Source organism: Protopterus annectens, chromosome 8.part0 (assembly GCF_019279795.1).
Source record: "Protopterus annectens isolate FY-2018-M chromosome 8.part0, PAN1.0, whole genome shotgun sequence".
In the NCBI taxonomy this organism is placed as follows: Eukaryota; Metazoa; Chordata; order Ceratodontiformes; family Protopteridae; genus Protopterus; species Protopterus annectens.
This window is the reverse complement of record NC_056741.1, coordinates 727,096,586-727,108,606: the sequence shown is the minus strand read 5'-3', so window position 1 is coordinate 727,108,606 and position 12,021 is coordinate 727,096,586. Positions and strand designations below refer to the sequence as shown.

Sequence of the window (12,021 nt, the reverse complement as noted above, 5' to 3'; positions counted from 1 at the left end):
TTGTGAGCTAAAATACATTACTGTGACCTTATATATTTCCTTATTCATTTGATCACAGGTACCTGAGTTATGCACATTCATTAAAGCTGATGTAAATAGTGGGAACATCAGTGTGTGGGAGGATGCAACATGTTGCATGCTATATGTTTGACAGCAATGAGCTGATATTCATTATTATACATTTGTTCATTTGATTACAATCAAGCTTCTGAGGTTTACACAATCAAGTGATAATTGGTGGGGCAGGCTATAGATTAAACTGACTCCTGCTGTTATTTGATCACACTTAAACAGTTATTGATCTGGCTTGGCAGTACTGGGTCTATATCAGAAGATCGAAGTTTCAAAACTTTGAAGCTGATATGGCCAACACCGTATGATCAAAGTCTTGAAACTTTGAATCTTTTAACGGAGATCTACCATACAGCACAGAAAGGGAAGATTTCCCTTTTCTGCACTATAGTGCAATCTCGGAGTTGGCATATTTAAGTAGTGGGGGGGGGGTTGCAGCTGGGCTTGCCCCCCCTGCTTAGAGCATTTAAATTGTTTGTTTGTGTAAGTTGTGTTTTATTACATTTTCAGTGTTTCAAGACTTCGATTATATGGTGTCGACCATATCAGATTCGAAGTTTTGAAACTTCGATAATGTAATATGGACCCGCAGTACTGGTGTGTGTTTGAGTAAAACAAGCAAAATACAGTACTGTGACTATTATTACTATTTTTATGTTGATCACAATTGGGCATCTGATATGTATACATTCAATAAAATGGCTATAATGATTGGATACTGAGGCTGTTTGTGGATGAAAGTGACTGACCTCACTATCATCTGATAACAGTTAACGCAAAACTTGAAAAATACTGTTAGGTTTACGAAAATAGCCCATGAATTTGAGTTGACATCTGTAGACAAGAACAATTAAAAAGCCTTTTCTTACGTACATTAGGAAACTAAGAAATATCACCCAATGTTACTGTGAAGTTATTCAAATAGCATCCCTTTTTCTGACCCAACAGATAGTGCAGATTTTACCCAGGAGATGACAATCAAAGTCTGCATATCCCTGAATTCTTCAGAACCCTATCATCACTAAAGAATATGTACTGAAGGTACTATGTATTACCAAAAATACTTCCTACATGAGTCAGAAATACTTCTACATGAGAGCTGATAATAAACAATACTAAACAAGCCCTGGCAGAGTATTTCATTAAACTGTTTATTTTATTTTGATATAGATTTATTAATTTAAGGACACATCTGTCTAAATGAGAATTTTCCTGGGAAAAGACAGACATGTGGTACTCCTAGACCCTATGGTTTGAATTACCCAGCTGGAGCCTTGATAATTTGTATTACTGGAGAACAAAAAGATTATTCACTTGAACAAATACCTTCTGACTGAAAATAAGTGTATCTACCCCTACAATAGCTTCAGTCAGAGGACTGTTATCTTTGCAAGATCAAGTCCATGCATTAGGAAACGCTGTGTCTGTTTTAACAGTGTCATTTAGTGGTATTTGAACTTCAGAATGTCTCTTGTTTGCTTCAGGTCAAGCAATGATTTGATCATAATACTCTCAGGAAGTTATAGCTTTAAAATTACGTCTTTAGTGGTAGCCCCAAGTTATGTACAGCACACATCACTGGAAAACTAAGCATTTTTGTCTCCCACAACTTTGAGGGCTAGAAATATATGTAGTACATTTGTTTATTAAGATTTACATTTAGAAAAGTCACTGACAAAAGGGAAATTGTAATTTTATTTAATTTACTTTGATTCAAAATTGATTCATGAAACAATCACCTGCATCTATGACTTGTACATTGATCTGATTCATGCAGTTAAAATATTAGGTTTGAAATGGTTAAACACTAAGTGTTGTAAAACAAATGAAGTGACCATTTTATGCTTGGCAAGTTCACTGTACATGGTAGACTAAACCTAAAACAGTCATCTTTCTTAATGTAACATAAACTCTTTATAAAAACAAGCTTTCATTTTATTTTTGTGATTGTGTGACAGTGGCACATTTATCCTGCTCTGTTTTTCCTCATCTTTTTCACTCCTCATAGAAGACCATTGGCTGTCCCAGGATCTCTTCTTGTCCACTGGGTCTACAGTGCTCTCCATCTTTCTGCTGACTAACTCCAACCCCTGATCAGGGCTGGTAAGGAGACTGATACACTTAGGGCATCATACTGCTAAGGAGTGTTTTACCATGCCCTAACTTCTCTTCTCCTTGCTTGCACTCTTAATGTCTAGGGCTGGATGTGCAGTGGGGCTTGACAGTGTATTGTCTTGCCTCTGTGGTGACTTACCCAATACCCATTATGCCCTTAGGACAAGCACTCAGTGTGTTCCTAGTCATCACTAGGGCTCTGAATGTACACACTTCCCACCAGGATGAGCATACTCATCCTTCCCCTGCCAACACCTCAGATGCTGGAGCCTGGTAGTCGGCATAGAAGGTTAAGGCTGTGAGTTGTAGTTCCTGTAGTACAGGGTTTGATTATGTTACCCCATATTTATCTGCTGTGTGAACTTGAGCAAGTCACTTAACCGGACATTGCCCCCGGGTCACCACTGAAAAGGAAGTGTGTGGCCAGTGGGCCTACCTGGTTAACAAATGGATAATATTATTATTATTATTATTATTATTATTAGAGCCATAGCACTGTCTTTTTCCAGGTCTGGTTTAATGCAAAGGAGGTTTATATAAAAAAAAAAAAAATAGGTCATTCAAGATATGCCAAATGACAATTACTTAGACATGCTCGTCAAATTAGGTTTGATAAGTTGAAAAGTCTACAGTTATTTTTAATTTCTGGCAAAAAGTGGCTTATTCATGCATTCATTGACAGCAGTCTTTTTATTCATAGACATGTAGTGAGTGACTTTAGAGATGTTAGAGTACTTTTGATAAGAATTTGGTGTATTCTGTCCCAGTAGCATGGGAATGATAAATGCAGACATTAATGCATTTAACTGTGAACTCTGGCACATTTACGTAGATGGAAAGTTGGGGGGGGGGTCTAGTGATGCAGGGAAGAAGAGGCAGGTTTCAAGCTTCAGGATTTCAAGTTTCAGTTTATTCTGTTATTTGAAAAAAAATTATTATAACACAAATTAAAATTATTTTTAAAAGTGAATATTCACTTAGTCCATAAGATATTTCCATTCATAAAAAGATGGACATAAACCTGGCCAAAATAGCTAAGTAACAGTGGGATATTAAGTAAAGGAAAGTGAATGGTAGGATGAATAAGAGTCTCACTGCAGTGAACATTTGAAACTGATGATTGTATTTATGCTCATGTAATGTTGACCCTCCAGACTCTGGTGGTGTAGAAAGAATAAGATGTAAAATTATGTTTTTTTGCTATGATGCATTACGGTGTAATTTTAACAAAAGTGTTAAATAGAGCACCCGTGATTCTCCTCTCTCCTGTTAGGATACTGGTGAGACATGGAGGGAAGAATATGATTGAACAGGGACATGCAAAATGTCTGAAATGAAATGAAAAGTGAAGAAAACATGTGGAAATATACTTTCAGTGGTAGGTAATCAATCAGTGGCAAAGTTTTAAATGTAATTAATTAATTAATTTATTTATTTGTTTGTTTGTCTTTGTTTACTGGGAAAGTAAATGGAGTAATGGAGGCCAGCTCCATTTGTTTATATTGCATTATACTTGGTTCCAGTTAAGCACAGAGTAGTTACATTTCTATTTACATTTAGGCATATACAGTAGTTACAATTCAAAAATTTTACAGAGGTAGAAGTTACTGAAGAGAAACCCCATGTACAACTTACTGACTTATACAGGCAGCAGTTATGTATAAAAATTGTTTTGTCATTTCAGTGAAAGGTTGAGATTATTCTTTTTAAGGAGAGTATAGGTATCATCTAATTATGAATGAGGGATGTATGCAGCAATGAGTCTTAATAAGTATGTATAATTAAGTGAACATTAGGCATGGAAATTGAAAGATTCCTAAAACAGAGGCAGCCTGTGAATGCTTGATGTGTACAAGCCTGTATCCATCCATCCATCCTCAACCCCTTTTTTCCATTTTGCACATGGGGTCGGGGGAAAGGTTTACTTGTGTAGAAGCCGATGTCATAACTGTAGAATTTCTTGGGGTATTGACATGTCAGCAATATTTTGGTAAACTTGGCTTCGCTTAAAATGGCTCTTGGGCCAATAGCCTAGTAACCACCTATGAACTTATAAATTATGAACATATTTAACTTTATTGGTCACAGGCTTTTTTTCTATAAGGTCCATTGCACAGCAGTTGTGATGCCATTCCCCAAAGATAGCCCTATCACTGACCCCAGGAATTATAGGCCCTTCAGCCTGAGCAGTCTCATTTGCAAAGCCATAGAACATATTATAATGGACCTGATAAACTACGATATTAAAAATCTCATCAGACTAGGTCTGCAACAATTTGGCTTTGTCAATGCTAGGTACTATCTAATGAATCTAGTTAACTTCTTTGAGAGAGTAACACAAGCTTTTAACGGTGGCCATGATGTCTACATGGCATGCCTTGAACCTGGCCAAGACATTTGACACCATCCTACATGCTGTATAGCTAATAAACCTAACACATTAAAAATAGACTCCCTATGTGGTATGATGGATAGCAAATTGGCTAAAAGAAACCACATAATGTGGGTGGTAGTTGCCTCATCAGAGATCTGGTGTTGACTGATGTTGTCCCACAGGGCTAAGTGTGATCTCTATACCATGAACCAAGACCACTGGCTCACGAAATTTGCAGATGACTGCAAGTCCCCTTTTGACAACCAACCACTTCAGCAGGAGCTTACATTCGTAAATACCTAGTATACTAAAGATGGACTCAAATACAATTAAAAAAAAGTGCAATATTGTCACATTTGGAAGACAACTCTTCCCCCAGCATACAGTATAGACAATATCCAACTTAAAAATGAGAATGTTGGTAGGGACCTTGGAACATGGGTTGATAATTCCTCCTCCTTTGATTATCATGTGATGACTTTAGTCAAGAAGTTCTACTTAGTATGACTAATCACCAAGGAAATGTCATCTAAATCAAAAAAGGTCATTCTTTTCTTATATTTAACATTGATTAAGCCAGTTATTACATAGTGCCCTCTTGATGATGTGCCTCACTTAACATATCAACAACTGGAAAGACCCTGAAAATTCCTAATGAAATCACTGTTAAAAACCCTAATCTACCACAAAAGAGTAGAAGTGTTGCATTTTTCTTCAGAGGTCCTTGCGTCATTAGAGACAAAAGTATGTAATATAATTAAAAGTAGTAGAAGATATTGATTTGCATTACTTTTTTTTTTTGTTACAAGTTTTGTATGGATACTGGTCTTTATCTTGGTGTTCAGGTAAATAAAATTTCTCAGTGCCTTTACATCTTTTCCCTCTACTTGCTAAAACTTGATATGGCAAGGTGACATAATTTTATTTTTTTGCAGCAAGCCAGCATTTGTGCTTAATAGTCTCATCAACTATCTCTTCAACTTCTCCTCACTTTTAGCCATCAGAGTTTTGTCATCTACGAGTCTGAGGTTATTAATATTTCATCCTGCAATTTTGATTCCAGCATTTGATTAGTATAACCCAGCATTTTGCACAATATACTAATTGCATAAATTAAATAAGTTATTTTCTTACTCAAACAGTTTTAAAAACATATTGCAGTCAGTGAAAAATATGTTTACTCAGTGGTATGTTGCTTTTTTAACACAGCTTTATTTTTTTTTTCAAATGTGAATTCCTATATACTGGCATGTATAACAAGGGCTAAAATCTAGAGGTTCACTGTTATAACATCTTCGCACAGTTTATAGCTAAAATCTAAATGAAGGCACTTTGTAGGCACCTTTTTGAAGTCTTTTCTGTGGAAATACTGAAAAAGTAATATTACCGTTAACCTGTATAGTATCAGAACATTCATAATTTTCAAAATGGATATCATTCCTTCTTTTTGATCTTTTTTTCAGAGCTTTTCAGCAGAAGGTCATGTCTTTTTGAAACACTTTTATAGTATTTTTAATGCTCTGAAGCAAACTTATGTTCACAATTTTAACTCACACCTGGTCTGTCTGATCCCTCACTGGGGAAAAGGCCAAAATAAGCAGTTACACATTTGTTACCAAGAACATGAATTGTCTTCTTTTCACTTTTATGTGTAACTCAGAATGAAACAGAGTGTCATGTTTCCCTTTTGAATGTTCTTTAGCAAATGTGTTTACCTTTGGTAAAACTGCCTTTCCATATGCATTCAGTTTCATTTCATCTTTTTGCAGTGTGCCTGTTTCACTTCTTCATCTGTCTTATGCCTTGTATTACTTATTCCCAGAGTCATATTTTTAGAATTTATGTCAGAATAACAAACTGGGATGTGTTGTTCCTGCTATGTGAAGAGCCAAACTCTTCTGCTTGCTTGTGCATCTTGTTCAGCAGGTGCCTCAAGAGAATTCTTTTTACTCTTGCTGTACTAATGGCCTTCATATATTTTCCATAAAACATTCAACGATTCCTATTTATACCTCTCAACTTTCTAACACAAGAAATTTGGACAAAACCTTAAATAATGGAGGGACAAAGATCCAAAAATAGGGACAGATCTTAACTGTTGCTTTTATAAACTTAGAATTTTGTTAGAATAACAGGTGGTGTGTTAGCTTGCATTTTCTGAAGGATATGTAGTATGAAACTCAAATGTATGTCCTTATTTTGTGACTTAAATCCTCTGTAGTTTGCCATGAAAACACAAATTTTAAGAGGAACAGACCAAAAATATGAGAACAAATCTGGACATACTGCAGAAATCAGGACCGTTGAGAGGTATGCTCCTATTTATTGTGGCCACATTGGTGTTCTTTCTTTAATGAGTGCTTTGACTTTCACAGTATTCCCTAAACTGTTGGAGTGCTGAATGGTAGACCATTGTCAGGTCTGATAATATTGTTCATTTCAAAAGCTGTAGAATTTCTTCAAGCACTGGAATAATGGCTGAACCAGCTACAACTGAAATTGTCTCTACTATTGCTCATCTGTCACAGTTATCTACAAGTAGTGACAAACATCCTATGTTATTCACTGGGCCTTAGAAATCAATGTGTTAATTAGTCCAGACCTCTTCATGTTACTCTGACAATTGCAATGGCACTGTTTTGCGATGTGGAAGATTGATCCATCAGGGTTCTTGCTGAATTGCCAAAGGTACTTTAGTCAAACATAAAAGTCTGTTCACCAAAACTACTTTAATTGATTGTGGAGTTTATCAGTTTTTTGATTGCTATTTGATCTTGAAGTTGGTATGCGTGTGTGTGCGCTCGCGCGCGCGTGTGTGTGTGTGTGTGTATATATATATATATATATATATATATATATATATGTGTGTGTGTATAGGGGCTAAGGGGCTGTCCCCACACATGGGACTACAGGGGGAGTTTTTGCCCCCTGCAAAACAAAATATTCCTCAGAGGTTTGACAAAGTTAGTTTTAGCAAACATTTTTTAAATTTATTTACTTTGGTGAGCCAACATGAATCTGATCTGACAAAGTGTGTAGTCTTTTTACATGCTCTCCATTGTCTCATCTGTCTGAGGGAGCACACTTTTCTGTCTATGGACTTTGTTCACTACGGATTTCATGTGTGGTTCCTATACAGTTTCTTTGAAGTCTTTGTAATTGCATTATGCTTGTTCCTTTAAGTATATATATATATTTTTTTTTTGTCAGCCGCTGTTCTCCCACCTTTACATTTTTCAGATTTTCTTAGAGCTTCTGTATCGGGATCATTACAGTCTTTCTTGTACCACATTATTAATGTAACAATTTTTGGCGCTCTGTAAAACAGACCTCTTCAGTTTCACACTGTCTTTCACCATTAATATTCAAATTACTGCATACTCAGATATCATAATCTCATATTCTTAAGTATCATTGAAGCAGTTCTCTCCCTTCTCTGTGCAATCTGTAGAATGTCTAGATAAGCAATCTGCCATACTGTATGTGCCTTTCCTGTGTTCTGTATGAACATCTGAGCTTGAAGCCTTAAGAACATCTAAGCTTGAAGCCTTAATGACCACCTTTCTGTCCTGTGTAGAGGCTTGAACCATAGAGTTTTACTAATATTTTCTAAAGGCTTGTTATCAGTAACAACTGTGAATTCCTTTCCCGGTAACTTGTATTAAAATGTCCATGTGCCCAAACAATTGTAAATGAATGTCTTTTATCAACATTAAACAAAGCCCTCCAAATATAGGATATAATTTTGTCTGTCTTGGAGCTAGCATATGGTGGCTCCTAGGTTAGTGGAGCTTGTGTTATCATCTTTGCATTGCTGTGATTTGTGATCTGAAATAAGAGAATACAGCTTCTGGACCAAGACTTTCTTTGATGATGCCAATGGCTTCCCGAGGCTCTTCTATCAAAACAAATGGGAGTACCTTTTTTCCCCATTAGTTCTCTTAAGGGCCAATAATCCTACTAAAATCCTTAATAAATTCAGTATTGTAGATTATCATCCCCCAAATGGCTTCTCACTTCTTTTGCAATTGGCATGGTCACGTCTTTATGGTGCCCATACTGTTGCATAATGTAAGGGCCTGCCATTGTCAGATAAAAGAAAACCATAGAGCTCAAGCACTTTTTTATTTTTACCAGAAATACTGTTCCTTTTTATTTAAAGTTAAACCATTATTTTCAGCATTAAATTATAACATATATCTCAGTGCCTCATCATGCTACTTCTGCCTTTTTCCATGCACAATAATGTCATTGATAAACTTGCTGTATGATGTGCTAGAATACCTCAGCAGCTAAGCTTTTTCCAGGATCTCATGAGTCCAGAATCTGTTATGAAGGTTGTAAATCTTCTGTCTGGATGAAGTTCCATCTATTTATATTTAGACTTGAGATCTACCTACGAGAATAAATTTTAACTTGTTACCTCATCTCACCTTTCATCATCAAACACTGGAATGAGGTCTCTTTCACATAACCACTGCTTACATCAATGTTGCCAACACGTATTCTGACTTGCAGCTATGAATTTTAGAAGTGCCAGTTTTAATATATATATATATATATATATATATATATATATAAACATATATACTTATATATGTGTGTGTATATGTGTATTTATATATATATAAAACATATATACTTATATATGTGTGTGTGTATATGTGTATTTATATATATATATATATATATATATATATGGGTGTGTGTGTGTGTATATATATATATATATATATGGGTGTGTGTATATATATATATATATATATATATATATATATATATATATATATATAGATTGCTTACACACTGTCTAGAAAGTTGGTGTTTAAATACTTTCAACAAAATGAATAAAAATAACTTAAAAGGATTCTTAAGCTTGGGTGATGTTATGGGTGAACCCCCTGCAGAATAAGTCCTGATATTCTGAATTTTGCCCATCTCTAAAAGTTTCACTTTAGCTTTTTTTAATCTTGTCTCTGAGGTGAAAAGTAATATTTATGTTTGGTTGTGCTGCAGGTGTCACCTTAAGGTCTCCTTGCTAGTTTACTTGGTACATTTTATGTTTGCAAATGTGTTCCAGTATACTTTCAATTTGCCTAGTTTATGTAGCTATATGAAATTTTCTGAGTGCTTCAATCGCATTGTAAAAATATTGCTTAATGCCAGAGATCTGGCAGTAGAACAGGTCAGCAGGTCATCTTTTCATTTAATGAATGACACCCAGATGTCTTGTTGTTTCTCGTGCAATGTCATCTTATTCTTGTCTTGTTTTAGAATATAAACTAATTTACCCTTTTTTGATGGTTAATTCAATTAGGCTTGCACCCTTTTCAGGGAAGACCCAAGGGGTTATTCATTCTAGCCAGGGGAAATTTGGCCATTAAGCTGGTGAAAATCCTATACTCCTTTTATTAAGTACGATCAGCTCTTTTACATCCCTCTGAGTACACCATTTCAGGCAGAGGAGACCTTGGTTTAATGTCTCATCCAAAGTATTGCACACTCAAGAGTGTAACGTCCCCTTACACTGCACTGCAGTGTTTGAGATGGAAAATTAATCCAGGTACCTGAGGAGGAAAATGGAGCCCAATGCCTTCTTATCTTCTAGTATTAAAGGCAAGTGTGCCACCTGTTGATCCACTAACACTGTTATTCCATGGTCCTGAGCTGACTCTGCTTTTTAAACTCTATGCACTACATGAAGATTGTGAAAGCTAGTGTTGCCTGCCTTTCTTGCATAGTTGTTCGGTACCTTGTCAGTTTCCAGCTATGTGTCTGTCTTCAGAGTTTATATCTAAAGTCATACATCTCACTACTATCACTTCTACCAATGTAGTGTAACAGTAAACCTCTCCAAAGGTTGACTCCTGCGTAAGTTTCAGACTCCACTTAAATTTATTTGCAGTTGGAAACACAACCATAAAATGTTTTCTTTGAAGCAGTGTTTTTCTCTTCTTTATTTGCACCTCACTGACAGTCATGTCATCACAGTATTGTGGGTGCTGTCAAGTTCTGGAACTGTCTTGTAAACAGTACTCAGAGAATGCACCAGTTAGGAAATGTAATGTATATCAGACATAGGTGCTTCAGGTAGCATATACAAATAGGGGATTCCTGTTTACTGCCGTTTTCAGCACATTATTACCGTACTTCATACAGATCCCTTCATACATGTTCGCTGTCTGCAATAGCCACTTGACAAACTATGCACTCTGTACAACCACTGTCAAGTATTCACTGTGTAAGGCATCACTGCACTGGAGCTTTGTGTGACATGTTGTGCTATGCTGTTTCATGCTTGTGCCACTGGTGTGTTACTGTGCTGTAGTTATAGCCTGCTTGCAACAGATAGTTCAGTTTTTGAATTGCTCACTGGTTGCATTTGTGTAATTTCCAGACACTGCACTTCTGCCTACTTAAAACCCTGCTGCCTGATATTAATTTTGAGTCTGCTAAAACTATTTGAAAAGTCTTCATTTTATATAATTACTGCAAGAATTTTGTTTGTGTAAGAAAAATGGGGATATGGTGCATGAAATATGTGGTTAGCATTAATAATATCAAGGCCTTATGGTTGCATTATTGCTAGGTGATAACACATGCTGAAGACAAAAAAAGAAATGGAGTGGGGAAGTACAGCGTGGATAAATCAACACATGATGAAGTGCATTAAATAGCTTTACACATTATGAACTTGCACATAAAATACTGACACAAAATATCTAGATGAGTTTGCTTAAACTGATTAGATGTTTAGCAGTTTGGTAATAGTGTCTGTTTCTCATAAAATTAATGTGTGTATGTGATCATTCATATACATGCTAATTCAACTTGGTCATTCAAAGACCCTTTGGACAACTGGTCATGGTGAGGAGAGACATGTTGTGCCAGCTAGTGCTTTAAGTAGTTGTTTCTGAAATGGTATTTGGTATTTGAGATAAGGGCTGTTTGGGTGTGGAGTAAACTGCAGCTGCTGAGATGGATTAAAGTATATGTTGGGAAGATTACTGCCCTGCATAGTGGTTGTATGTCCTTGAGGCTGTATAACTTAGGTGCATGTAGGTGATGAATATGCCTGTTTTGGGGAATGTATTTCAGAAAACCTCGTAATAACACCTCACCACTTACAAAAAAAAAAAATGAACCAGGAACACACTAAACCACAGTGTGAGTATACCAGAAAGTGCAAATGTGCAGTAACTTAAAACCAAATTTGCCACAGGTTACCCCTACCATTCCCACCACTGCCTAGCTCTGAAAGAATTAAATTGGCTTGAACTCAGACAGTACCTAAGCCTAGTACAACTGTCTTCCTCACATAAAGTGATATATACACCTGATAGTTGCCCAGCTCTCAAATATGTTGTAAAACTCTACATACCTACAAGAGCCCTCAGTTCTTAAAACAAACAACTCCTAACCACCTACATTCCAAACAAAAGAGCTAGACAGTGCCTGTA

General features: G+C 36.1%; 1 protein-coding gene across 5 annotated transcripts in view; it reads left to right on the top strand.

Moving 5' to 3' along the window:
- LOC122808998 (ras-related protein rab7-like) overlaps nt 1–12,021 on the top strand; it is an 867,514-nt gene that overhangs the window by 543,285 nt on the left and 312,208 nt on the right. For 2 of the 5 annotated variants that reach the window (XM_044080179.1, XM_044080180.1), the window contains one exon: nt 3,461–3,565. The exons of the other annotated variants lie outside the window; for them this stretch is intronic. The gene's annotated coding sequence lies outside the window, so the exon portion shown is untranslated. The remainder of the gene's footprint in view (nt 1–3,460; nt 3,566–12,021) is intronic. 5 annotated transcript variants of the gene reach the window in all.